This window comes from Scyliorhinus torazame, chromosome 17 (assembly GCF_047496885.1).
Source record: "Scyliorhinus torazame isolate Kashiwa2021f chromosome 17, sScyTor2.1, whole genome shotgun sequence".
In the NCBI taxonomy this organism is placed as follows: domain Eukaryota; kingdom Metazoa; phylum Chordata; class Chondrichthyes; order Carcharhiniformes; family Scyliorhinidae; genus Scyliorhinus; species Scyliorhinus torazame.
In genome coordinates, this window is record NC_092723.1 from 177,837,295 (window position 1) to 177,865,069 (window position 27,775).

A 27,775-nucleotide genomic window follows, 5' to 3' on the forward strand; every position below is an offset into this window, starting at 1 on the left:
GTTTTGCAAATAGAACTAAATAATGTTAAGAAGGTTGGGCCTAGAATGCTGCCCCAAGTAAATTCTGGGGCTAAGATGCTTGGCCTCCAACAACCACTACCGTCTTCTTTGTGACAAGCGTCATGGGCAGAATAAGTGCTCTCTTACTGCCTGTAATCGGTATGTTCTGTATGAAGACGTATGCCTTTTCGTACCCTTGGAATGCGTATTCCAATTAAACAATTCAGCAGCAGACTTTCATGAATTTAAAACAAATTTGTTTACTCTCTTTTTTTATGAACCATCGCATGCACACACATGTTTCACTTTTACATAATCAGTCTCTGAATTGACTCACAGTACGACCACGTTGGCACATCTGCAATTACAGATGAGTTAACAAAATCATTACAGAATAACTTGGCCGTTTGCACAAACGATGCTCACAAGTTATTGTAAAACATCAAGATTGCTTATCTATTCATCGGCTTACTGCTTTGCCCAGTCCTCTGCATACCGTAGCCTGGCACTGAGCTCAGGTAATCAGTTTATTACAGTGTAACCCGTAGGCCAACAATCAACTTATTTTCTCCGGACCCAAAACTTACATTCCTGGGGCAGCACAGTAGCACAGTGGTTAGACCAATTCTTTCACAGCTCCAGCGTCCCAGGTTTGATTCCCGGCTTGGGTCACTGCCTGTGCGGAGTCTGCACTTTCTCCCCGTGTGCGTGGGTTTCCTCCGGGTGCCCCGGTTTCCTCCCACAGTCCAAAGATGTGCAGGTTAGGTGGATTGGCCATGCTAAATTGCCCTTAGTGTTGGGTGGGGCTACTGGGTTATGGGGATAGGGTGGAGGTGTGGTCTTGGGTAGGGTGCTCTTTCAAAGAGCCGGTGCAGACTCGATGGACCGAATGGCCTCCTTGTGCACTGTAAATTCTATGATTCTTAGCTTATCATGGACTGGCCCACAAGGAAAACAGATAAAATAAAATAAAAGACTTGCATTTCTGTCCCAACGTTCACAACCTCAGGACGTCCCAACATGCGATATCCAAAATGCACTTGGTTCTGTTGTAGGTGGCAAAGGTTATTGCATTTAAATGAGTTTGTAAGTTCAAAAACCACAACTGATGAGCCTCAGATAACCTGAATGTTGCCTCAATAATTAATATCGGCTGGAGCAAGGGGGTAGAAGTACCCCTGCTCTTTGAAATCGTGCCACCCGTTTTCATCCACCTGAGCAGGCGTTGGTTTGGTTTAACCCTTCATTCGAAAGACCGCACCGCTTGCAGTGCAGCACTCCCTCAATTCTGCACTGGACTATCAGCCTAGATTTTGCACTCAGTCAGTGGTGAGACCTGATAACACAAGTGAAGCTCTGAAGTGAGAGTGCTATCAACTAAGTTGCAGCTGGCAACTAATGGAACATTCAAACTCTCCTCCAGTCCCTTTTTGAAAAAAAAAACTGTTCTGCTTTTTGGTTTGATAAAACCTGTGGGAGCAGACATTGCAGCCAATGCAGGTTCATTCTTCTTTTGCACAGATCTAATATTCTCTCCCTCGATCTCGTGTTGGTCTGGATTTTGCTGTGCGGAACAATGGGAAGGCTTTTGTCATTCAGCTTTCATGGATTTCCAAAGACGTTTAGCAGGCTTGTCTGAGGAGCTTTCCTCTATTCTGATATCTGGTTGTATTCAACACCCTCTGCAGGGTACCTGTGGCATCTGTGAGCAGGAAAGGCAGCAGCGATTACACTCACGAACACATGCAGACATCAAAGGAGGAAGTAAAATCAGGATATATAAATTTACATTGAAATGATTTTTCAGGAAGCAAAATAAAGATTCGATTGTGGGATTAAGCAAAAAATGTCAAATGTTTGAATGTTTTATTTTGATTACATCCGGGGCGGCGCGGTGTGACGGTGCACTGCTGCCTCATAGCGCCAAGGACCTGGGTGAGCTTGGGTGACTGTCTGTGCGGAGTCTGCACATTCTCCCCGTGTGTGCGTGGGTTTCCTCCAGCTGCTCTGGTTTCCTTCCACAGTCCAAAGATGTGTAAATTAGGTGGATTGGCCATGCTAAATTTCTCCTTAGTACCCAAAGCTTGGGGAAGGGGCGGCGGGGGGGGGTTGGGTATAGGGCAGGGGAGGGGGCCTGGCTGGGGTGCACTTTCAGCGGGTTGGTGTTGACTCGATGGGCTGAATGGCCTCCTTCTGCACTGTAGGTATTCTATGATTCCCGAGGGAATGAGACCCCACACTTATAAAACTAGATTTTCGGGACCCGAGAGATTGTTCCGTATATATAACTCAGTACAGTGTTAACTCAGTTACTCCTGATTCTGCCAGCTCTATCTTTTCTATTTGTTTCTAGAGTAACAATGATGGGCAAGTTCTTTATTAGCCCAAGTTTGTATCATAATATTGATTTCTTTCTGTGCTGATTCCAGTAACAAAGACTGCAAACGTACAGCATGTGGGGAAGCAGAGTAACACTGATTGCAATGTTCAGATTTCCGTGTTCAAATAATGTATAGAAGGCAGAGACTGCTGTCTGTTTTACAGAATAATGGTGGTGACATTGGCAGCCTTGCCATAAAATCCAGGCCAATCCCTCGAGTGGAAATTGGATTGGCAGCTTTTTCCAAGGTCTATGTCAATGCAGTTGCATAGCCAGATGTTAGGAAGAGGCATGTAGGAGGTCTTGTGGCACGGTGGTAGCACCCCTACCTCTGGACCAGAAGATCACGTCCAACGCCAGAACTTTTTGACCACGGAAGGAGCATTCACAATGGGGTTCAAAGGGACTGATAATCATCTCTGCTTTCCCTCCCCAAAAGGGAAAAAAGTGAAGCAAAGTTAAGACTTGGGCTCAATAATTGGCAAGACCCTTCTGACTAAATTTTAAAAATGCCAAGTTTTATCTTCTCATTCGTAACCTCCAGGATCTTTATTTATTTAAGACGGCTTATATCCACGGTCTACATGCAAATATCCTGCATGGACTCTTTGGAAGGACTCATTGGCGTTTAGAACAATGAGACACAACCTTATTGAGACATATTGGATTCACAGGAAGCTTGGCAGGGTGGATGCTGAGAGGTTGTCTCCCCTTGTGGGAGGGCCCAGGACCAGAGGGCACAACATGCTTGTTAGGTGAATTGGACACTCTGAATTCTCCCTCAGTGTACGCAAACAGGGCCGGACTGTGGCAACTAGGGAATTTTCACAGTAACTTCATTGCAATGTTAATGTAAGCCTACTTGTGATACTAATCAAGGGAGGGGGGAGGAAGAGGGGGGAGGGGGAGGGAGGAGGGAGGGGGTCCCTTTCTGTCTAAATGTACAAAGTGCAAGCGTCTTAACCTGAGGCAGAGTGCGCGCGGAGAGAGAGCGCAGAGTGTGTGCAGAGAGAGAGTGCAGAGTGTGTGCGGAGAGAGAGCGCAGAGTGTGTGCAGAGAGAGAGCGCAGAGTATGTGCACACAGAGAGTGCAGAGTGTGTGCAGAGAGAGAGTGCGGAGAGAGAGCGCAGAGTGTGTGCGGAGAGAGAGTGCAGAGAGAGCGCAGAGTGTGTGCGGAGGGGGCAGAGTATGTGCAGAGAGTGAGTGCAGAGAGAGAGCGCAGAGTGTGCGCAGAGAGAGAGTGCAGCGAGAGAGCGCAGAGTGTGTGCAGAGAGAGCGCAGAGTGTGTGCAGAGTGTGTGCAGAGAGAGAGCAGATTGTGTGCAAAGAGAGAGTGCAGAGAGAGCAGAGTGTGTGCAGAGTGTGTGCGGAGAGAAAGCGCAGAGTGTGTGCAGAGAGTGCAGAGAGAGAGCGCTGAGTGTGTGCAGAGAGAGAGTGCAGAATGTGTGCAGAGAGAGCACAGAGAGAGAGCGCAGAGTGTGCGCAGAGAGAGCACAGAGAGCAGTGTGTGTGCAGAGAGAGAGCGCAGAGTGTGTGCAGAGAGAGCACAGAGTGTGTGCAGAGAGAGAGCGCACAGTGTGTGCGGAGAGAGCACAGAGAGAGAGCGCAGAATGTGTGTGGAGAGAGAGCAGAGTGTGTGCGGAGAGAGCACAGAGTGTGTGCAGAGAGAGCGCAGAGTGTGTTCAGAGAGAGCACAGACAGAGAGCGCAGAGTGAGTGCAGAGAGACCATAGACAGAGAGCGCAGAGTGTGTGCAGAGAGAGAGCACAGAGTGTGTGCAGAGAGACCACAGAGAGAGAGCGCAGTGTGTGCAGAGTGCAGAGAGAGCAGAGTGTGTGCAGAGAGAGCACAGAGAGAGAGCACAGAGAGAGAGAGTGCAGTGTGCAGAGAGAGAGCACAGAGAGCGCAGAGTGTGTGCAGAGAGAGAGTGCAGAGAGAGAGCAGAGTGTATGCAGAGAGAGAGCAGAGTGTGTGCAGAGAGAGCAGAATGTGTGCAGAGAGAGCACAGAGAGCGCAGAGTGTTTGCGGAGAGAGCACAGTGTGTGCACAGAGAGAGAGCAGAGTGTGTGCAGAGTGAGAGCGCAGAGTGTGTGCAGAGTGAGAGCGCAGAGTGTGTGCAGAGAGAGCACAGAGAGAGAGTCCAGAGTGTGTGCAGAGAGAGCACAGAGAGAGCACAGAGTGTGTGTGGAGAGAGAGCACAGAGTGTGTGCGGAGAGAGCACAGAGAGAGCGTGCAGAGTGTGTGCAGAGAGTGCAGAGAGAGAGCGCAGAGTGTGTGCAGAGAGAGAGTGCAGAATGTGTGCAGAGAGAGCACAGAGAGAGAGCGCAGAGTGTGCGCAGAGAGCGCAGAGAGAGCACAGAGAGCAGTGTGTGTGCAGAGAGAGAGCACAGAGTGTGTGCAGAGTGAGACCACAAGAGTGTGTGCAGAGAGAGCACAGAGAGAGAGTGCAGAGTGTGTGCGGAGAGAGCACACAGAGAGTGCAGAGTGTGTGCGGAGAGAGAGCAGAGTGTGTGCAGAGAGAGAGCACAGAGCGTGTGCAGAGAGGGCACAGAGAGAGAGCGCAGAGTGTGTACAGAGAGTGCGCAGTGTGCAGAGAGAGTGAAGAATGTGTGCGGAGAGAGTGTGCAGAGTGTGTGTGGAGAGACCACAGAGAGCGCAGAGTGTGTGCGGAGAGAGAGCGCAGAGTGTGTGCAGAGAGAGGGCAGAGTGTGTGCAGAGAGAGCACAGAGAGAGAGCACAGAGTGTTTGCAGAGAGAGCGCAGAGTGTGCGGAGAGAGCACAGAGAGAGAGCAGAGAAAGTGCAGAGTATGTGCAGTGAGAGAGCACAGATTATGTGCGGAGAGAGCAGAGAGAGAGCGCAGAGTGTGTGCAGAGAGAGCACAGAGAGCGCAGTGTGTGCAGAGCGTGTGTGTAGACAGAGCAGAGAGAGAGAGCGCAGAGTGTGCGCAGAGTGTGCAGAGAGAGAGCAGAGTGTGTGCAGAGAGAGCACAGAGAGAGAGCACAGAGAGAGAGTGCAGTGTGCAGAGAGAGAGCACAGAGAGTGCAGAGTTTGTGCAGAGAGAGAGTGCAGAGAGAGAGCAGAGTGTGTGCAGAGAGAGAGCAGAGTGTGTGCAAAGAGAGCAGAATGTGTGCAGAGAGAGCACAGAGAGCGCAGAGTGTTTGCGGAGAGAGCACAGTGTGTGCACAGAGAGAGAGCAGAGTGTGTGCAGAGTGAGAGCGCAGAGTGTGTGCAGAGAGAGCACAGAGAGTCCAGAGTGTGTGCGGAGAGAGGGCAGAGTGTGTGCAGAGAGAGCACAGAGAGAGAGCGCAGAGTGTGTGCGGTGAGAGCAGAGAGCGAGAGCACAGAGTGTGTGCAGAGAGAGCACAGAGAGAGCACAGAGTGTGTGTGGAGAGAGAGCACAGAGTGTGTGCAGAGAGAGCACAAAGAGAGTGTGCAGTGTGTGTGCAGAGAGTGCAGAGAGAGAGCGCAGAGTGTGTGCAGAGAGAAAGTGCAGAATGTGTACAGAGAGAGCACAGAGAGAGAGCGCAGAGTGTGCACAGAGAGCGCAGAGAGAGCACAGAGAGCAGTGTGTGTGCAGAGAGAGAGAGCGCAGAGTGTGTGCAGAGAGAGCACAGAGAGAGCACAATGTGTGCAGAGAAAGAGCGCACAGTGTGTGCGGAGAGAGCACAGAGAGAGAGCGCAGAATGTGTGTGGAGAGAGAGCAGAGTGTGTGCGGAGAGAGCACAGAGAGAGTGCAGAGTGTGTGCAGAGAGAGCACAGAGAGAGCACAGAGTGTGTGCAGAGAGAGCACAGAGAGAGAGCGCAGAGTGAGTGCAGAGAGACCACAGAGAGAGAGCGCAGTGTGTGCAGAGTGCAGAGAGAGCAGAGTGTGTGCAGAGAGAGAGTGCAGTGTGCAGAGAGAGAGCACAGAGAGCGCAGAGTGTGTGCAGAGAGAGAGTGCAGAGAGAGAGCAGAGTGTGTGCAGAGAGAGAGCAGATTGTGTGCAGAGAGAGCAGAGAGAGAGCGCAGAGTGTTTGCAGAGAGTGCAGAGAGAGAGTGCAGAGTGTGTGCAGAGAGAGAGTGCAGAATGTGTGCAGAGAGAGCACAGAGAGCGCAAAGTGTGCGCAGAGAGCGCAGAGAGAGCACAGAGAGCAGTGTGTGTGCAGAGAGAGAGCGCAGAGTGTGTGCAGAGAGAGCACAGAGAGAGCACAGAGTGTGTGCAGAGAGAGAGCGCACAGTGTGTGCGGAGAGAGCACAGAGAGAGAGCGCAGAATGTGTGTGGAGAGAGAGCAGAGTGTGTGCGGAGAGAGCACAGAGAGAGTGCAGAGTGTGTGCAGAGAGAGCGCAGAGTGTGTGCAGAGAGAGCACAGAGAGAGAGCGCAGAGTGAGTGCAGAGAGACCATAGAGAGAGAGAGCGCAGAGTGTGTGCAGAGAGAGAGCACAGAGTGTGTGCAGAGAGACCACAGAGAGAGAGTGCAGTGTGTGCAGAGTGCAGAGAGAGCAGAGTGTGTGCAGAGAGAGCACAGAGAGAGAGCACAGAGAGAGAGAGTGCAGTGTGCAGAGAGAGAGCACAGAGAGCGCAGAGTGTGTGCAGAGAGAGAGTGCAGAGAGAGAGCAGAGTGTGTGCAGAGAGAGAGCAGAGTGTGTGCAGAGAGAGCAGAATGTGTGCAGAGAGAGCACAGAGAGCGCAGAGTGTTTGCGGAGAGAGCACAGTGTGTGCACAGAGAGAGAGCAGAGTGTGTGCAGAGTGAGAGCGCAGAGTGTGTGCAGAGAGAGCACAGAGAGAGAGTCCAGAGTATGTGCGGAGAGAGGGCAGAGTGTGTGCAGAGAGAGCACAGAGAGAGAGCGCAGAGTGTGTGCGGAGAGAGCACAGAGAGAGAGCACAGAGTGTGTGCAGAGAGAGCACAGAGTGTGTGTGGAGAGCACAGAGTGTGTGCGGAGAGAGCACAGAGAGAGCGTGCAGAGTGTGTGCAGAGAGAGCACAGAGAGAGCGCAGAGTGTGTGCAGAGAGAGAGCAGAGTGTGTGCAGAGAGAGAGAGCGCAGAGCGAGAGCGCAGAATGTGTGCAGAGATAGCACACAGAGAGAGCGCAGTGTGTGTGCAGAGAGAGAGCACAGAGTGTGTGCAGAGAGAGCAGAGTGTGTGCAGAGAGAGCACAGAGAGAGAGCACAGAGCGAGAGAGAGCGCAGTGTGCAGAGAGCACAGAGAGCGCAGAGTGTGTGCAGAGAGAGACTGCAGAGAGAGAGCAAAGTATGTGTAGAGCGAGAGCAGAGTGTGTGCGGAGAGAGCACATTGTGTGCAGAGAGAGAGCAGAATGTGTGCAGAGAGAGCACAGAGAGAGAGCGCAGAGTGTTTGCGGAGAGAGCACAGCGTGCGCAGAGAGAGAGAGCAGAGTGTGTGCAGAGTGAGAGCGCAGAGTGTGTGCAGAGAGAGCACAGAGAGAGAGTGCAGAGTGTGTGCGGAGAGAGCACAGAGAGAGTGCAGAGTGTGTGCAGAGAGAGCACAGAGAGAGCACAGAGTGTGTGCAGAGAGAGCACAGAGAGAGAGCGCAGAGTGAGTGCAGAGAGACCACAGAGAGAGAGCGCAGTGTGTGCAGAGTGCAGAGAGAGCAGAGTGTGTGCAGAGAGAGAGTGCAGTGTGCAGAGAGAGAGCACAGAGAGCGCAGAGTGTGTGCAGAGAGAGAGTGCAGAGAGAGAGCAGAGTGTGTGCAGAGAGAGAGCAGATTGTGTGCAGAGAGAGCAGAGAGAGAGCGCAGAGTGTTTGCAGAGAGTGCAGAGAGAGAGTGCAGAGTGTGTGCAGAGAGAGAGTGCAGAATGTGTGCAGAGAGAGCACAGAGAGCGCAAAGTGTGCGCAGAGAGCGCAGAGAGAGCACAGAGAGCAGTGTGTGTGCAGAGAGAGAGCGCAGAGTGTGTGCAGAGAGAGCACAGAGAGAGCACAGAGTGTGTGCAGAGAGAGAGCGCACAGTGTGTGCGGAGAGAGCACAGAGAGAGAGCGCAGAATGTGTGTGGAGAGAGAGCAGAGTGTGTGCGGAGAGAGCACAGAGAGAGTGCAGAGTGTGTGCAGAGAGAGCGCAGAGTGTGTGCAGAGAGAGCACAGAGAGAGAGCGCAGAGTGAGTGCAGAGAGACCATAGAGAGAGAGAGCGCAGAGTGTGTGCAGAGAGAGAGCACAGAGTGTGTGCAGAGAGACCACAGAGAGAGAGTGCAGTGTGTGCAGAGTGCAGAGAGAGCAGAGTGTGTGCAGAGAGAGCACAGAGAGAGAGCACAGAGAGAGAGAGTGCAGTGTGCAGAGAGAGAGCACAGAGAGCGCAGAGTGTGTGCAGAGAGAGAGTGCAGAGAGAGAGCAGAGTGTGTGCAGAGAGAGAGCAGAGTGTGTGCAGAGAGAGCAGAATGTGTGCAGAGAGAGCACAGAGAGCGCAGAGTGTTTGCGGAGAGAGCACAGTGTGTGCACAGAGAGAGAGCAGAGTGTGTGCAGAGTGAGAGCGCAGAGTGTGTGCAGAGAGAGCACAGAGAGAGAGTCCAGAGTATGTGCGGAGAGAGGGCAGAGTGTGTGCAGAGAGAGCACAGAGAGAGAGCGCAGAGTGTGTGCGGAGAGAGCACAGAGTGTGTGCAGAGAGAGCACAGAGTGTGTGTGGAGAGCACAGAGTGTGTGCGGAGAGAGAGCAGATTGTGTGCAGAGAGAGCAGAGAGAGAGCGCAGAGTGTTTGCAGAGAGTGCAGAGAGAGAGTGCAGAGTGTGTGCAGAGAGAGAGTGCAGAATGTGTGCAGAGAGAGCACAGAGAGCGCAAAGTGTGCGCAGAGAGCGCAGAGAGAGCACAGAGAGCAGTGTGTGTGCAGAGAGAGAGCGCAGAGTGTGTGCAGAGAGAGCACAGAGAGAGCACAGAGTGTGTGCAGAGAGAGAGCGCACAGTGTGTGCGGAGAGAGCACAGAGAGAGAGCGCAGAATGTGTGTGGAGAGAGAGCAGAGTGTGTGCGGAGAGAGCACAGAGAGAGCGCAGAGTGTGTGCAGAGAGAGCGCAGAGTGTGTGCGGAGAGAGCACAGAGAGCGCAGAGTGTTTGCGGAGAGAGCACAGTGTGTGCACAGAGAGAGAGCAGAGTGTGTGCAGAGTGAGAGCGCAGAGTGTGTGCAGAGAGAGCACAGAGAGAGAGTCCAGAGTATGTGCGGAGAGAGGGCAGAGTGTGTGCAGAGAGAGCACAGAGAGAGAGCGCAGAGTGTGTGCGGAGAGAGCACAGAGAGAGAGCACAGAGTGTGTGCAGAGAGAGCACAGAGTGTGTGTGGAGAGCACAGAGTGTGTGCGGAGAGAGCACAGAGAGAGCGTGCAGAGTGTGTGCAGAGAGAGCACAGAGAGAGCGCAGAGTGTGTGCAGAGAGAGAGCAGAGTGTGTGCAGAGAGAGAGAGCGCAGAGCGAGAGCGCAGAATGTGTGCAGAGATAGCACACAGAGAGAGCGCAGTGTGTGTGCAGAGAGAGAGCACAGAGTGTGTGCAGAGAGAGCAGAGTGTGTGCAGAGAGAGCACAGAGAGAGAGCACAGAGCGAGAGAGAGCGCAGTGTGCAGAGAGCACAGAGAGCGCAGAGTGTGTGCAGAGAGAGACTGCAGAGAGAGAGCAAAGTATGTGTAGAGCGAGAGCAGAGTGTGTGCGGAGAGAGCACATTGTGTGCAGAGAGAGAGCAGAATGTGTGCAGAGAGAGCACAGAGAGAGAGCGCAGAGTGTTTGCGGAGAGAGCACAGCGTGCGCAGAGAGAGAGAGCAGAGTGTGTGCAGAGTGAGAGCGCAGAGTGTGTGCAGAGAGAGCACAGAGAGAGAGTGCAGAGTGTGTGCGGAGAGAGCACAGAGAGAGTGCAGAGTGTGTGCAGAGAGAGCACAGAGAGAGCACAGAGTGTGTGCAGAGAGAGCACAGAGAGAGAGCGCAGAGTGAGTGCAGAGAGACCACAGAGAGAGAGCGCAGTGTGTGCAGAGTGCAGAGAGAGCAGAGTGTGTGCAGAGAGAGAGTGCAGTGTGCAGAGAGAGAGCACAGAGAGCGCAGAGTGTGTGCAGAGAGAGAGTGCAGAGAGAGAGCAGAGTGTGTGCAGAGAGAGAGCAGATTGTGTGCAGAGAGAGCAGAGAGAGAGCGCAGAGTGTTTGCAGAGAGTGCAGAGAGAGAGTGCAGAGTGTGTGCAGAGAGAGAGTGCAGAATGTGTGCAGAGAGAGCACAGAGAGCGCAAAGTGTGCGCAGAGAGCGCAGAGAGAGCACAGAGAGCAGTGTGTGTGCAGAGAGAGAGCGCAGAGTGTGTGCAGAGAGAGCACAGAGAGAGCACAGAGTGTGTGCAGAGAGAGAGCGCACAGTGTGTGCGGAGAGAGCACAGAGAGAGAGCGCAGAATGTGTGTGGAGAGAGAGCAGAGTGTGTGCGGAGAGAGCACAGAGAGAGTGCAGAGTGTGTGCAGAGAGAGCGCAGAGTGTGTGCAGAGAGAGCACAGAGAGAGAGCGCAGAGTGAGTGCAGAGAGACCATAGAGAGAGAGAGCGCAGAGTGTGTGCAGAGAGAGAGCACAGAGTGTGTGCAGAGAGACCACAGAGAGAGAGTGCAGTGTGTGCAGAGTGCAGAGAGAGCAGAGTGTGTGCAGAGAGAGCACAGAGAGAGAGCACAGAGAGAGAGAGTGCAGTGTGCAGAGAGAGAGCACAGAGAGCGCAGAGTGTGTGCAGAGAGAGAGTGCAGAGAGAGAGCAGAGTGTGTGCAGAGAGAGAGCAGAGTGTGTGCAGAGAGAGCAGAATGTGTGCAGAGAGAGCACAGAGAGCGCAGAGTGTTTGCGGAGAGAGCACAGTGTGTGCACAGAGAGAGAGCAGAGTGTGTGCAGAGTGAGAGCGCAGAGTGTGTGCAGAGAGAGCACAGAGAGAGAGTCCAGAGTATGTGCGGAGAGAGGGCAGAGTGTGTGCAGAGAGAGCACAGAGAGAGAGCGCAGAGTGTGTGCGGAGAGAGCACAGAGTGTGTGCAGAGAGAGCACAGAGTGTGTGTGGAGAGCACAGAGTGTGTGCGGAGAGAGAGCAGATTGTGTGCAGAGAGAGCAGAGAGAGAGCGCAGAGTGTTTGCAGAGAGTGCAGAGAGAGAGTGCAGAGTGTGTGCAGAGAGAGAGTGCAGAATGTGTGCAGAGAGAGCACAGAGAGCGCAAAGTGTGCGCAGAGAGCGCAGAGAGAGCACAGAGAGCAGTGTGTGTGCAGAGAGAGAGCGCAGAGTGTGTGCAGAGAGAGCACAGAGAGAGCACAGAGTGTGTGCAGAGAGAGAGCGCACAGTGTGTGCGGAGAGAGCACAGAGAGAGAGCGCAGAATGTGTGTGGAGAGAGAGCAGAGTGTGTGCGGAGAGAGCACAGAGAGAGCGCAGAGTGTGTGCAGAGAGAGCGCAGAGTGTGTGCAGAGAGAGCACAGAGAGAGAGCGCAGAGTGAGTGCAGAGAGACCATAGAGAGAGAGAGCGCAGAGTGTGTGCAGAGAGAGAGCACAGAGTGTGTGCAGAGAGACCACAGAGAGAGAGTGCAGTGTGTGCAGAGTGCAGAGAGAGCAGAGTGTGTGCAGAGAGAGCACAGAGAGAGAGCACAGAGAGAGAGAGTGCAGTGTGCAGAGAGAGAGCACAGAGAGCGCAGAGTGTGTGCAGAGAGAGAGTGCAGAGAGAGAGCAGAGTGTGTGCAGAGAGAGAGCAGAGTGTGTGCAGAGAGAGCAGAATGTGTGCAGAGAGAGCACAGAGAGCGCAGAGTGTTTGCGGAGAGAGCACAGTGTGTGCACAGAGAGAGAGCAGAGTGTGTGCAGAGTGAGAGCGCAGAGTGTGTGCAGAGAGAGCACAGAGAGAGAGTCCAGAGTATGTGCGGAGAGAGGGCAGAGTGTGTGCAGAGAGAGCACAGAGAGAGAGCGCAGAGTGTGTGCGGAGAGAGCACAGAGAGAGAGCACAGAGTGTGTGCAGAGAGAGCACAGAGTGTGTGTGGAGAGCACAGAGTGTGTGCGGAGAGAGCACAGAGAGAGCGTGCAGAGTGTGTGCAGAGAGAGCACAGAGAGAGCGCAGAGTGTGTGCAGAGAGAGAGCAGAGTGTGTGCAGAGAGAGAGAGCGCAGAGCGAGAGCGCAGAATGTGTGCAGAGATAGCACACAGAGAGAGCGCAGTGTGTGTGCAGAGAGAGAGCACAGAGTGTGTGCAGAGAGAGCAGAGTGTGTGCAGAGAGAGCACAGAGAGAGAGCACAGAGCGAGAGAGAGCGCAGTGTGCAGAGAGCACAGAGAGCGCAGAGTGTGTGCAGAGAGAGACTGCAGAGAGAGAGCAAAGTATGTGTAGAGCGAGAGCAGAGTGTGTGCGGAGAGAGCACATTGTGTGCAGAGAGAGAGCAGAATGTGTGCAGAGAGAGCACAGAGAGAGAGCGCAGAGTGTTTGCGGAGAGAGCACAGCGTGCGCAGAGAGAGAGAGCAGAGTGTGTGCAGAGTGAGAGCGCAGAGTGTGTGCAGAGAGAGCACAGAGAGAGAGTGCAGAGTGTGTGCGGAGAGAGCACAGAGAGAGTGCAGAGTGTGTGCAGAGAGAGCACAGAGAGAGCACAGAGTGTGTGCAGAGAGAGCACAGAGAGAGAGCGCAGAGTGAGTGCAGAGAGACCACAGAGAGAGAGCGCAGTGTGTGCAGAGTGCAGAGAGAGCAGAGTGTGTGCAGAGAGAGAGTGCAGTGTGCAGAGAGAGAGCACAGAGAGCGCAGAGTGTGTGCAGAGAGAGAGTGCAGAGAGAGAGCAGAGTGTGTGCAGAGAGAGAGCAGATTGTGTGCAGAGAGAGCAGAGAGAGAGCGCAGAGTGTTTGCAGAGAGTGCAGAGAGAGAGTGCAGAGTGTGTGCAGAGAGAGAGTGCAGAATGTGTGCAGAGAGAGCACAGAGAGCGCAAAGTGTGCGCAGAGAGCGCAGAGAGAGCACAGAGAGCAGTGTGTGTGCAGAGAGAGAGCGCAGAGTGTGTGCAGAGAGAGCACAGAGTGTGTGCAGAGAGAGAGCGCACAGTGTGTGCGGAGAGAGCACAGAGAGAGAGCGCAGAATGTGTGCGGAGAGAGCACAGAGAGAGTGCAGAGTGTGTGCAGAGAGAGCGCAGAGTGTGTGCAGAGAGAGCACAGAGAGAGAGCGCAGAGTGAGTGCAGAGAGACCATAGAGAGAGAGAGCGCAGAGTGTGTGCAGAGAGAGAGCACAGAGTGTGTGCAGAGAGACCACAGAGAGAGAGTGCAGTGTGTGCAGAGTGCAGAGAGAGCAGAGTGTGTGCAGAGAGAGCACAGAGAGAGAGCACAGAGAGAGAGAGTGCAGTGTGCAGAGAGAGAGCACAGAGAGCGCAGAGTGTGTGCAGAGAGAGAGTGCAGAGAGAGAGCAGAGTGTGTGCAGAGAGAGAGCAGAGTGTGTGCAGAGAGAGCAGAATGTGTGCAGAGAGAGCACAGAGAGCGCAGAGTGTTTGCGGAGAGAGCACAGTGTGTGCACAGAGAGAGAGCAGAGTGTGTGCAGAGTGAGAGCGCAGAGTGTGTGCAGAGAGAGCACAGAGAGAGAGTCCAGAGTATGTGCGGAGAGAGGGCAGAGTGTGTGCAGAGAGAGCACAGAGAGAGAGCGCAGAGTGTGTGCGGAGAGAGCACAGAGAGAGAGCACAGAGTGTGTGCAGAGAGAGCACAGAGTGTGTGTGGAGAGCACAGAGTGTGTGCGGAGAGAGCACAGAGAGAGCGTGCAGAGTGTGTGCAGAGAGAGCACAGAGAGAGCGCAGAGTGTGTGCAGAGAGAGAGCAGAGTGTGTGCAGAGAGAGAGAGCGCAGAGCGAGAGCGCAGAATGTGTGCAGAGATAGCACACAGAGAGAGCGCAGTGTGTGTGCAGAGAGAGAGCACAGAGTGTGTGCAGAGAGAGCAGAGTGTGTGCAGAGAGAGCACAGAGAGAGAGCACAGAGCGAGAGAGAGCGCAGTGTGCAGAGAGCGCAGAGTGTGTGCAGAGAGAGACTGCAGAGAGAGAGCAAAGTATGTGTAGAGCGAGAGCAGAGTGTGTGCGGAGAGAGCACATTGTGTGCAGAGAGAGAGCAGAATGTGTGCAGAGAGAGCACAGAGAGAGAGCGCAGAGTGTTTGCGGAGAGAGCACAGCGTGCGCAGAGAGAGAGAGCAGAGTGTGTGCAGAGTGAGAGCGCAGAGTGTGTGCAGAGAGAGCACAGAGAGAGAGTGCAGAGTGTGTGCGGAGAGAGCACACAGAGAGTGCAGAGTGTGTGCGGAGAGAGAGCAGAGTGTGTGCAGAGAGAGAGCGCAGAGAGTGTGCGGAGGGGCAGAGAGAGAGAGAGCAGAGTGTGTACAGAGAGAGTGCGCAGTGTGCAGAGAGAGCGCAGAATGTATGCGGAGAGTGTGTGCAGAGTGTGTGTGGAGAGACCACAGAGAGCACAGAGTGTGTGCGGAGTGAGAGCGCAGAGTGTGTGCAGAGAGAGGGCAGAGTGTGTGCAGAGAGAGCACAGAGAGAGCACAGAGTGTTTGCAGAGAGAGCGCAGAGTGTGCGGAGAGAGCACACAGAGAGAGCAGAGAGAGTGCAGAGTGTGCAGAGAGCACAGATTATGTGCGGAGAGAGCAGAGAGAGAGCGCAGAGTGTGTGCAGAGACAGCACAGAGAGCGCAGTGTGTGCAGAGAGAGCAGAGCGTGTGTGTAGAGAGAGCACAGAGAGAGAGCGCAGAGTGTGCGCAGAGAGCGCAGAGAGAGCACAGAGAGCAGTGTGTGTGCAGAGAGAGCACAGAGCGCAGCGTGCAGAGAGAGAGAGCACAGAGAGCGCAGTGTGTGCAGAGAGAGCACAGAGAGCAGTGTGCAGAGAGAGCACAGAGAGAGAGCGCAGAGTGTGTGCAGAGAGCAGAGTGTGTGCAGAGAGAGCACAGAGAGAGCGCAGTGTGCAGAGAGCACAGAGAGTGCAGTGTGTGCAGAGAGTGCAGAGAGAGAGCAGAGTGTGTGCAGAGAGAGAGTGCAGAGAGAGAGCAGTGTGCAGAGCGAGTGCAGAGTGTGTGCAGAGAGTGCAGAGAGCAGAATGTGTGTGGAGAGAGTGCAGAGAGAGCGCAGAGTGTGTGCAGAGAGAGAGAGCAGAATGTGTGCGGAGAGAGTGCAGTGTGCAGAGAGAGCGCAGAGTGTGCGCAGAGAGAGTGCAGAGAGAGCGCAGAGTGTGTGCGGAGAGAGTGCAGAGAGAGAGCAGAATGTGTGCAGTGAAAGTGCAGTGTGCAGAGTGTGTGCGGAGAGAGAGTTCTCAGAGAAAGAGAGCGCATGAGAGCGCAGAGGCAGCGTGGAGGGGTTTCCCCACATTAACTGTTCCTTGTGGCTTTGCTGCTGAAGGTGATGAAAAAAAACCCCAGAGGGAGCGGCGGTAAGATTCTCGCTTCTTAGGTGCGTGTAAAGTGTACCTCCCCAGCCAATGTGTGTGTTTAGACTGCACTCCTGCACCTCCCCAGTCAGTGTGTGGGTGTGTGTGTAAAGTGCACCACCCCAGTCAGTGTGTGTTTAGACTGCACTCCTGCACCTCCCCAGTCAGTGTGTGGGTGTGTGTGTAAAGTGCACCACCCCAGTCAGTGTGTGTTTAGACTGCACTCCTGCACCTCCCCAGTCACAGTGTGCGCGTGCTGTCCAAATCTCCCAGCCATCCTGGGCTTTGCTCTTCTCTACAATGTGGGCTTTGAGGTGGTTCTGACCGCACAGGAGGTGAGTGGACAGGCGGCTGTGCTGCCGTCGATGTTTTTTGTCTTGTTCAATCTGTGAAAGGGTGGGCGAGGAGAGCACTGGGTGAGAGCGGCAAACACTGCCCGAACGCAAATCTACAGCACCCTGACTGCCGTCTGCACTTCACTGCAGTTTGTGGAGAAACAAAAACCCCGAAATGAGAATTAAACAACTTTATTGGCTGGAGTTTGCTGTTCGCTGGAGGGCAGGCAGCATTTTCAGCGCTTTTATTCGGCTTGGAGTGGGTTTGCCATGTCCAGCACATTGGAAAGTAGCAGTGAACATGTCCAGCTCCCCTTAAACAAGAGGGACAGAGAGAGCGAGCGAAAGTGAGAGACAGAGAGATCGCAGCATCAAGGTGGGAAAGACGGGCGCACAGAGTTCAGCATCCGAGGTATCATTTGTAACAATTGTGGCCAACCTGTTTTAATACAATTGAATATTTGCAGTAATTGTAAATAATATCCCTTCAGCTAAGAGAGCGCCTGCATCTATCCCCGCGCAACACACACACACACAGATGTTGCAGCCCTCTCCAATGAACCTCGCTACCCAATCTGTCTTTAGCAGTTTTATCTTGGCCGGTGCAAAAAGTTAACAATTGTGGGGCAAAATGCGGAGGACAAGTTAATGTTTCAATAAGAGGTGTGTGTGTGTGTGTGGGGGGGGGGGGGGGGGGGGGGTCTCCAATCTACCTGGACTGGCGGCTGGGGTAGTGTTTCAAACACCTGGCGGTTCCTGTAAACTGCATGGCGATGATTTCCAAGAAACGGAAAGTCAATGTCAGGGAGCTGAGACACTGTTGCTGGCGCCGTCTCCTGGATGGAGGAGGTGTAAACACAGCCACACAGGCTGGGGGAAGTTTGAAGGGCGTGTTCACTGCGTGGGTTCTGTCCCTTTGTGGCATATCGAGTTCTTGTCTGATGGCAGAGTTCTTCCCGCATGGAAGGCACCTTTGCAATAATTCTGTTTCGGATTCCAGTATCCACTCATTGGCTTCTATCTTTCCAACAAGGAAGCTCAAAACAAATTTGGGGCTGAAATGGATGGTTTCTAAATTTGCCTGGCCTGCGTTTTATATGCTAATAATAATAATAATCGTTATTGTTGTCACAAGTAAGTTTATATTAACACTGCAATGAAGTTACCGTGAAAAGCCCTCAAATTCTGACTCTGAATATAGGGCAAGAGTTTAACTCATTCAAAACCCACCCACTGAGACATAAACTGTGGCCTGTGTGACTTTGATGTGTGTTTCTGTAATGACTAGATGACAGAAGATTGAGAAAGCACTTTCCTTGGTGAACCCGTCACATTTTTATTCATTTTGCCCGGAATTTGTGGCCTGTCTGGAATTGCCCTCGGATGAATGGTCTCTCTGAATGACTGTAATCCACGTGATGCGGGTCCCGCTCACAGTGTGGTAGGGTGGGGGGGTTCAGTTTTTTGACCCAGCCATAGTGAAGCGCACTGTGATATATTCCCAAGTCAGGATGGCGTGTGGCTTGGAGGGGAACTTCCCGGTGGTGGTGTTCCCAGATATCAGCCGCCCTTGGCATCTGGGTGGTAGGCGTTACGGGTTTGGAAGGAGCTGTCGAAGGAACTTCGACAAGTTATTGCAGTGCATCTTGTAGGTGGTGCAAACTGCTGCCACTATGTCAGTGGTGGAAGGAATGAATGTTTTATGTGTTGGCCGCGGTGTTCATTCAGCAAACTGGTGTCAGCTTTGAGTGTTGTTGGAGCTGTACTCATACAGGCTGTATACAGCTGTACTCATACATGGAGGATATTCCATCACATTCCTGACTTGCGCCTTGCAAGATTGGGGTTGGGGGGGGGGGGGGGGATGGGGTCAGGAGGTTCCAGCTCCCAACCTGCTCCCCGAGTCACAGAATTCATGTGGTTGGCACAGTTAGGTTTTCGGTCAATGGTAATCCTGTTGTTGAAAACTCACCACTATTCTTAGAATTCCGTGGGGCAGCACGGTAGCATTGTGGATAGCACAAATGCTTCACAGCTCCAGGGTCCCAGGTTCGATTCCGGCTTGGGTCACTGTCTGTGCGGAGTCTGCACATCCTCCCCGTGTGTGCGTGGGTTTCCTCCGGGTGCTCCGGTTTCCTCCCACAGTCCAAAAATGTGCGGGTTAGGTGGATTGGCAATGCTAAATTGCCCATAGTGTCCAAAATTGCCCTTAGTGTTGGGTTGGGTGGCTGGGTTATGGGGATAGGGTGGAGGTGTGGACCTTAGGCAGGGTGCTCTTTCCAAGAGCCGGTGCAGACTCGATGGGCCGAATGGCCTCCTTCTGCACTGTAAATTCTATGAAACTCTATGAATTCCCCCTGTACCAAAATGGGCCGACGTTCTAAATGGTGAACAAGGATTCTCACTCCCCGACTCCGATGCAGGCTTCAGTGGGTGCTATTCAGGTCAAACTATATTTTCAAGTTATCCCCCGGTATAACCCATACCTTCACTGAAGATTTCACCTACTTACCATTTAGTAGCATCGATCCTGGGTCCCGCCTTGCTAAGTAAGTAAAGTAGACTTTGGAATAACCACTTTTTCAGGTTAAATTAAGTTATTTTATTATTATATTTTTTATTTTAAAAGCTGCAATTACTGTCTTTTCTTACAGAAAAGTAAAAAGATCTTGCTTCTGGATCCTTCTGGTTGGTTGAAGGGACCTTCAGGCCCAACTTGACAATCAATCTTTTTAAAATCTGGTCTTCTTTAGATGTATTCGCTGGTGAGCTCGGTTGCTGTGTCCTATCTTTCCCATGTACCGAGCTATGAGAGCTGGCTCTGCTGGCTGTCTCTGAGCTGACTCTGCCGCCTCTTTAAATTCTAGTCTTCCTTAGATGTATTCGTTGTTTTAGCTCGGCTGCTTTGCCCTGTCTCTTTCCCATGGCCGAGCTGACTGTAATCTGGCTCTGAGCTGCTTGTTCCTTCTCTGCTTCTCCGCCTCTTTGCCTCTGAGTTCTGGGGCGAAATTCTCCCCCAACAGCGCGATGTACGCCGACTGGCGCCAGAAACGGCGCCAATCAGACGGGCATCGCGCCGGCCCAAAGGTGCGGAATGCTCCACATCTTTGGGGGCCGAGCCCCAACATTGAGGAGCTAGGCCGGCGCCGGAGGGATTTCCGCCCCGCCAGCTGGCGGAAATGGCGTTTGTTGCCCCGCCAGCTGGCGGAAATGGCGTTTGGTGCCCCGCCAGCTGGCAGAAATGGCGTTTGTTGCCCCGCCAGCTGGCGCGGAAATGCGGCGCATGTGCGGGAGCGACAGCGGCCGCCGACAGTTTCCCGCGCATGCGCAGTGGGGAGAGTCTCTTCCGCCTCCGCCATGGTGGAGGCCGTGGCAGAGGCGGAAGGGAAAGAGTGCCCCCACGGCACAGGCCCGCCCGTGGATCAGTGGGCCCCGATCGCGGGCCAGGCCACCGTGGGGGCACCCCCGGGGTCAGATCACCCCGCGCCCCCCCCCAGGACCCCAGAGCCTGCCCACGCCGCCTGGTCCCGCCGGCAAATACCAGCTTTGATTTATGCCGGCGGGACAGGCAATTTCTGGGCGGGACTTCGGCCCATCCGGGCCGGAGAATTGGGCGGGGGGGTCCCGCCAACCGGCACGGCCCGATTCCCGCCCCCGCCCAATCTCCGGTACCGGAGACTTCGGCGGGGCGGGTAGGAGAATTTCGCCCCTGATTACATTGTGTCCTTTATGATGCTCAAAATGCTCAAAACTTCAAGAGGTGTTACTTTTAATTCCTGCCATTTCTATAGTTTTATTTTCCAATTGTGTCCTCAGCTCATAATTTTGACTGATTTTGGCTTTGAATTCTGTTTCTCGTAGACTGATAGTCTCCAGTTTTCTTTAATTTACCTGGTATTAGCAAAATTTCACACCTAGAATTGTCACCAAATTCAACTGAACCTCATCCTTTTCCAGCTGCTTACTAAGATAGTTACGTTCAATGAAGGTGTGAACCATTGTTTTTGTCTTCAAACAAAAATCCTGTTTGTCTTGTTTGCTAAGCCTGCTTGACCAAGGCTATCTGCGTTTTCCAATCCTCTCCTGGCAGCTGCTGTTAACCCTTTGTGGGATCTTGCCCTGTATTCTCTCATGTTTCTCTCAGACAGATATTGCCAGACTTCCATGTTTCAAATGACACATTTTTCCATATTTTCAATAGCAATCCCCAAGATGTTGGGGAATTCAGTGATGATGATTTTGCCACTGAATGTCACAAAGAGGTGGTGACGACGTGCTGATCAGCGATGGTCATCACCTGGCACGACTGTCAAATAAATGTTACGTAGAATACAATGGCAAACTGGACCCCTGAAAGTTCCTGGCAAAATCTTTGCTTTAACATGTCGAGAAATGTGACCCTCTGGTATGCATGGATAGTTTGAGTGAATATTCCTGTAAAGAGAGACATGTTGCTGAAACGTTTCTCCTTGCACTGATCAGGACAAGTACAAGAAAACCAAATTTCAAAAGATCACTGCAAATTGCACAACTGGAGTAAAGGATCCCAATTGGTTGGCAACCCGACTCTGGATGAGGCATTGCCATGGAGAAAGCAGTGGGACCTACAGGCCCTCTAACCTTCAGGGTATTTTTTAAAAAGACACAAGGCTTGAACGTATTCCTTTTGTTTGCAGAAAATGAGTCCCTGTGTGTGAATTTATGTTAGCTGTTGGCTGGATGACTGGTTTCTGATGCGGAGCGACGCCACCAGCGTGGGTTCAATTTCCCATACCGGCTTAGGTTATTCATGAAGGGCCCTGCCTTCTCAACCTTGTCTCTCACCTGAGGTGTGGTGACCCTCAGGTTAAATCACCACCGTTCAGCTCCCTCTCTCAAAGGGGAGAGCAGTCACTAGTCCTCTGGGACTGTGGCAACATTTAATTTGCTCCTAGCAAATGTAGTTTAATCATGTTACGAGCCTGACGGATTATCTTCAGTTAGTTGTTAGTGTAGCTATTAGCACACTCAAGGTTGTTCAGCAAGTGCAGGCCAATCACAGAATCACATTTAACAGTCGAGCATGGAGAACCCATTTGCAAAATTCTCAACCAACATGTTGCACAAAGAGAACATGTTAGACTGTTCCATCTCTAAAGTGAATTTGAATACAAGATGAAACACATTAAGGTGTATAAGGGAATCCTTACATGCGAGCTGCAGATTCAAAGTTCACAAATGTATCATTTAGGTATCAGAAATCTGCATAGGGTAGGAAAGAGAAAACAAAAGTATAATTGCAGTTTTGAGAAGTCTTTTAGATTATGGAAGTGTATGAATCCTAGTGTGTATGTTGAGTGGTGGAGATAGGCTAGTGGTAGACAGTAGTTGAGAAAAAGGTATTTGATGGAATAAGCTCTAACCCCCAAATCTTACGGAGTGAAGAATTCATTTGATGGAATTTTAAATGTAAACATGTAGCTGAATGAATGCTAGGCGTTCAACACTTATGTGAGAAATAAGAGGATGATCAGAGTGAGAGTCGGGCCGATCAGGGATAGTGGAGGGAACTTGCGCTTGAAGTCTGAGGAGGTAGGGGAGGCCCTAAATGAATATTTTGCTTCAGTATTCACTAGAGAGAGGGACCTTGTTGCTCATGAGAACAGTGTGAAGCAGGTTAATAGACTCAAACAGGTTGATATTAAGAAGGAGGAGGTGCTGGAAATTTTGAAAAGCATCAGGATAGATAAGTCCCTGGGCCAGATGGGATATACCCAAGATTGCTCTGAAGCGAGGGAGGAGATTGCTGCGTCGTTGCCGATGATCTTTGCGTCCTCACTCTCCACTGGAGTAGTACTGGATGATTGGAGGGAGGCGAATGTTGTTCCCCTGCTCAAGAAAGCACTGTTAATTAGGGAGTGCATCACAGCTGCAGAAAAGGAGGTAGTCAAGGAGGGTTTGTCTACTGAGTCAGTATGGGTGGAAGTCAGAAACAAAAAAGGAGCAGTCACTTTATTGGGAGTTTTCTATAGACCCCCCAATAGCAGCAGAGAGATAGAGGAACAGATTGGGCGGCAGATCTTGGAAAGGTGCAGAAGTAACAGACTTGTTGTCATGGGTGACTTCAACATCCCTAATATTGACTGGAACCTCCTTACTGCAAATGGTTTGGATGGAGCAGATTTTGTCAGGTGTGTACAGGAAGGATTCCTGACTCAATATGTAGATAGGCCGACTAGGGGGGAGGCCATATTGGATTTGGTGCTCGGCAACGAACCAGGCCATGTGTCAGAAGTCTCGGTGGGTGAGCATTTTGGTGACAGTGACCACAACTTCTTGACCTTTACCATAATTATGGAGAGGGATAGGAACAGACAGTATGGGAGTGTATTTAATTGGGGGAGTGGAAATTATACTGCTATTAGACAGGAGCTGAGGAGCATAAAGTGGGAACAGTTGTTCTTGGGGAAATGCACAACAGTAATGTGGGGGTTGTTTAAGGAGCACTTGCTGCGAGTGCTGGATAGTTTTGTCCCACTGAGACGAGGAAGGAATGGTAAGGTGAAGGAGCCTTGGATGACAAGGGAAGTGGAGCTTCTAGTCAAGAGGAAGAATGAAGCTTACGTAAGGTTGAGGAAGCAAGGATTTGGCGAGGCTCTAGAGGGTTACAAGGTAGCCAGGAAGGAACTCAAATATGGACTGAGGAGAGCTAGAAGGGGGCATGAAAAAGCCCTGGTGGGAAGGATTAGGGATAACCCCAAGGCGTTCTACACTTACGTGAGAAATAAGAGGATGATCAGAGTGAGAGTAGGGCTAATCAGGGATAGTGGAGGGAACTTGTGCCGAGAGTCTGAGGAGATAGGGGAGACCCTAAATGAATATTTTGCTTCAGTATTCACTAGAGAGAGGGACCTTGTTGCTCATGAGAACAGTGTGAACCAGGTTAATAGACTCAAACAGGTTGATATTAAGAAGGAGGATGTGCTGGAAATTTTGAAAAGCATCAGGATAGATAAGTCCCCTGGGCCTGACAGGATATACCCAAGGTTACTACGGGAAGTGAGGGAGGAGTTTGCTGCGCCGTTGGCGATGATCCTTGCGTCCTCACTCTCCACTGGAGTAGTACCGGATGATTGGAGGAGGCGAATGTTGTTCCCCTATTCAAGAAAGGGAATAGAGAAATCCCTGGGAATTGCAGACCCATCAGTCTTACATCTGTGGTGAGCAAAATACTGGAAAGGATTCTGATAGATAGGATTTATGATTGTTTAGAAAAACATAGTTTGATTAAAGATAGTCAGCATGGCTTTGTGAGGATCAAGTCATGCCTCACAAGCCTCATTGAATTCTTTGAGGATGTGATGAGACACATTGATGAAGGTCGGGCAGTGGATGCGGTGTATATGGATTTCAGTCAGGCATTTGATAAGGTTCCCCATGGTAGGCTCATTCAGAATGTTAGGGGACAGGGGATACAGAGAAATTTGGCTGTCTGGATACAGAATTGGCTGGTCGAAAGAAGACAGCGAGTAGTTGTGGATTGAAAATATTCCGCCTGGATTGGTGACCAGTGGTGTCCTGCAGGGATCTGTTCTGGGACCTCTGCTCTTTGTGGTTTTTATAAATGACTTGGATGAGGAAGTGGAAGGGTGGGTTAGTAAGTTTGCCGATGACACGAAGGTTGGTGGGGTTGTAGATAGTGTCGAGAGCTGTTGCAGGTTACAACTGGACATTGACAGGATGCAGAGCTGGGCTGAGAAGAGGCAGATGGAGTTCAACCTGGATAAATGTGAAGTGATTCATTTTGGAAGGTCGAATTTGAATGCTGAATACAGGGTTAAAGGCAGGATTCTTGGAAGTGTGGAGGAACAGAGATTTCTTGGGGTCCACGTACATAGGTCCTTCAAAATTGCACCAGGTTGATAGGGTTGTTAAGAAGGCGTATGGTGTGTTGGCTTTCATTAACAGGAGGATTGAATTTAAGAGACGCGAGGTTTTGCTGCAGCTTTATAAAACCCTGGTTAGACCACACTTGGAATATTGTGTCCAGTTCTGGTCGCCTCATTATAGGAAGGATGTGGATGCTTTGGAGAGGGTACAGAGGGGATTTACCAGGATTCTGCCTGGATTGGAGGGCATGTCTTATGAAGAAAGGTTGAGGGAGCTAGGGCTTTTCTCACTGGAGCGAAGAAAGCTGAGAGGTGACTTGGTAGAGGTGTACAAGGTGGTGAGAGGCACGGATTGAGTGGATCGCCAGAGAATTTTCCCCAGGGTGGAAATGGCTGTCACGAGGGGACATAATTTTAAGGTGATTGGAGGAAGGTATGGGGAGATGTCAGAGGTAGGTTCTTTACACAGAGAGTGGTGGGTGTGTGGAATGCACTGCCAGCAGAGGTGGTGGAGTCAGAGTCATTAGGGACATTTAAGTGACTCTTGGACAGGCACATGGACAGCAGTAAATTGAAGGGGTGTAGGTTAGGTTGATCTTAGATTAGGATAAATGGTCAGCACAACATCATGGGCTGAAGGGCCTGTACTGTGCTGTTCTATGTTCTATATGGTTATCTTTTGCAGAATTAATTTTCAACTAACAAGCAGCCACCTATCTTGCTAAATGAAGAACCTCTTGCACTTTATATCGAATGTGCTAATTTGTTTTGGTGACTTATTATGGTTTTATTTTCAGATGTTGGGGTGACATTACTGTACTAAGAATGCAGCACTTTCGCTCTTAAGTGCACAGAGTAATGAGTTAAAATGATATTGCCACTCATCCGGCATGTTTGATGCAGAAATTGAGCGCATCTAAGCTATCCTCCTGGCTTGTGGTTGTCCTGATCTGGTTATTGTTCGTTGTGTGTCACACAAACTTGCAAATGGACCAAAAGCTACTATGATATCTCATAAGGAAGCTGTTCTGAATGAAGGTGAATTTATTTACGAATTTACAATTACATGCGTAGCTCAGCATCTCACTCCCAGTGCATACCTTACTGGGAGGATCGAGCTGATTATGCCCTGAGCTGAAATTTAACTTGCTCTTTTAAACAACATCTCCCAGCTTTGTAATTGTATAATCCTCTCTGTCAACAAATCATAGGATTTACAGTGCAGAAGGCGGCCATTCGGTCCATCGAGTCTGCACCGGCCCTTGGAAAGAGCACCCAACTAAGGCCCATGCCTCCACCCTATCCCTGTAACCCAACAACCTCACCCAACCCTTTGGATTTAAGGGGCAATCTAACACGGCCAATCCACCTAACCTGCACATCTTTGGACAGCGGGAGGAAACCGGAGCACCTGGAGGAAACCCACGCAGAGATGGGGAGAATGTGCAAACTCCACACAGACAGTGACCCAAGGGCGGAATTGAACCCGGGACCCTGGAGCTGTGAGGCAGCAGTGCTAACCACTGTGCCACCGTGGATTATTCGAGAATTACTTTTGATCAGAAAAAAACTCAAGTACAAGGCTGCCACAACTTAGGGACGCCCTTGCGAGGAATGGGACAAAGGCTATCTCTCAGGTCTCATGTTTGCTGCATGGTGCTTCAAAACCAGAATCAAATTGACCTCCTCTGATTTGCAATGCTCAAGTGCCCAGTTAATGACTCATTGACCAGGACATACAATCATGGGACCCAAAGGAATACCGAGGTTGGACTTTTTTTCCAAAACCTTACAGGTCAAAACTAGTTACTGGAAGCATTGGTCCTCGGTGGAGGAACAGCCTGTCGTTTTTTTCCAAATGTTTATTTATTGGAATTTTCCATTTATCTTTTTAGAAAAATTCACGTGAAACAAACAAAAGCCAAAAAACAGCTCCAGGTGTCAATGTGCGGCACAAAACAACAGTGATTACAAAGTTAGGAACAACAAGACTGGATGTATCAATGGCAGTAGTTAGTACCGCTCCCTCTCAGCTCCAGGGACCTGGGTTCAATTCCGACCTTGGGTGACTGTCTATGTGGAGTTTGCACTTTCTCCCCATGTCTGCGTGGGTTTTGTCTGGGTGCTCCGATTTCCTCCCACAGTCCAATCTGTGGATTGGCCATGTTGAATTGCCCCTAATAATAATAATCGTTATTAGTGTCACAAGTAGGTTTACATTAACACTGCAGTGAAGTTACTGTGAAAATCCCCTAGTCGCCAGACTCCGGCGCCTGTTCGGGTACGCTGAGGGAGAATTCAGAATGTCCAATTCACCTAACAACATGTCTTTTGGGACTTGTGTCAAAGTCAGAGGAAGAATAAAGTGAGGAGCAGGAACTGTGAGAACTAACCCCACAGCAGGTGACCGTGAGAGGGGCAACATTGGCTTAATGGAGTAAGACCTTAGTCCAGTGGCAAGGGAGTTGAAAGTGACTGGGATCCAGGCTGCGCTGTATGGGCCTTGGAGTCTGCTGTCTGCCTTTTTTCCTTCCCACAGAAACTTTCACCCTGGAATTCATAAAGTGCAGAAGCAGTGTCACCAGCTCATGAGGGTGTCACTGCCCTCTCTTTGTTAATGGCCATGTTCTTTGCCCTTTTTGTGAATGGCCCCATTGCCCCTCTCTCACTGTGAGTGACCCCATTGCCCCTCTCTCACTGTGAATGGCCCCATTGCCCCTCTCTCACTGTGAATGGCCCATTGCCCCTCTCTCACTGTGAATGGCCCCATTGCCCCTCTCTCACTGTGAATGGCCCCATTGCCCCTCTCTCACTGTGAGTGACCCCATTGCCCCTCTCTCACTGTGAATGGCCCCATTGCCCCTCTCTCACTGTGAATGGCCCATTGCCCCTCTCTCACTGTGAATGGCCCCATTGCCCCTCTCTCACTGTGAATGGCCCCATTGCCCCTCTCTCACTGTGAGTGACCCCATTGCCCCTCTCTCACTGTGAATGGCCCCATTGCTCCTCTCTCACTGTGAATGGCCCCATTGCCCCTCTCTCACTGTGAGAGACCCCATTGCCCCTCTCTCACTGTGAGTGGCCCCATTGCCCCTCTCTCACTGTGAATGGCCCCATTGCCCCTCTCTCACTGTGAGTGACCCCATTGCCCCTCTCTCACTGTGAATGGCCCCATTGCCCCTCTCTCACTGTGAATGGCCCCATTGCCCCTCTCTCACTGTGAATGGCCCCATTGCCCCTCTCTCACTGTGAGTGACCCCAATGCCCCTCTCTCACTGTGAGTGACCCCATTGCCCCTTTCTCACTGTGAATGGCCCCATTGCTCCTCTCTCACTGTGAATGGCCCCATTGCCCCTCTCTCACTGTGAGTGACCCCATTGCCCCTCTCTCACTGTGAATGGCCCCATTGCCCCTCTCTCACTGTGAATGGCCCCATTGCTCCTCTCTCACTGTGAGTGACCCCACTGCCCCTCTCTCACTGTGAGTGGCCCCATTGCCCCTCTCTCACTGTGAGTGACCCCATTGCCCCTCTCTCACTGTGAATGGCCCCATTGCCCCTCTCTCACTGTGAGTGACCCCATTGCCCCTCTCTCACTGTGAGTGACCCCATTGCTCCTCTCTCACTGTGAGTGACCCCACTGCCCCTCTCTCACTGTGAGTGGCCCCATTGCCCCTCTCTCACTGTGAGTGACCCCATTGCCCCTCTCTCACTGTGAATGGCCCCATTGCCCCTCTCTCACTGTGAGTGACCCCATTGCCCCTCTCTCACTGTGAGTGACCCCATTGCTCCTCTCTCACTGTGAGTGACCCCATTGCCCCTCTCTCACTGTGAGTGACCCCATTTGCCCCTCTCTCACTGTGAATGGCCCCATTGCCCCTCTCTCACTGTGAATGGCCCCATT

General features: G+C 51.6%; 1 protein-coding gene and 1 long non-coding RNA gene across 2 annotated transcripts in view; one reads left to right on the forward strand and one right to left on the reverse strand.

The window, feature by feature from the left end:
* Positions 1–235: 235 nt before the first annotated feature.
* Positions 236–16,798, reverse strand: LOC140394446 (uncharacterized). The gene is made up of 2 exons (XR_011935883.1): positions 16,719–16,798; positions 236–1,702 (listed from the first exon to the last, which is right to left on the reverse strand). It is a non-coding gene; the product is annotated as an uncharacterized lncRNA (long non-coding RNA).
* Positions 15,737–27,775, forward strand: part of ciita (class II, major histocompatibility complex, transactivator) — a 119,707-nt gene continuing 107,668 nt past the window's right edge. Inside the window, 1 exon segment of the mRNA XM_072481718.1 lies at positions 15,737–16,005. The gene's annotated coding sequence lies outside the window, so the exon portion shown is untranslated.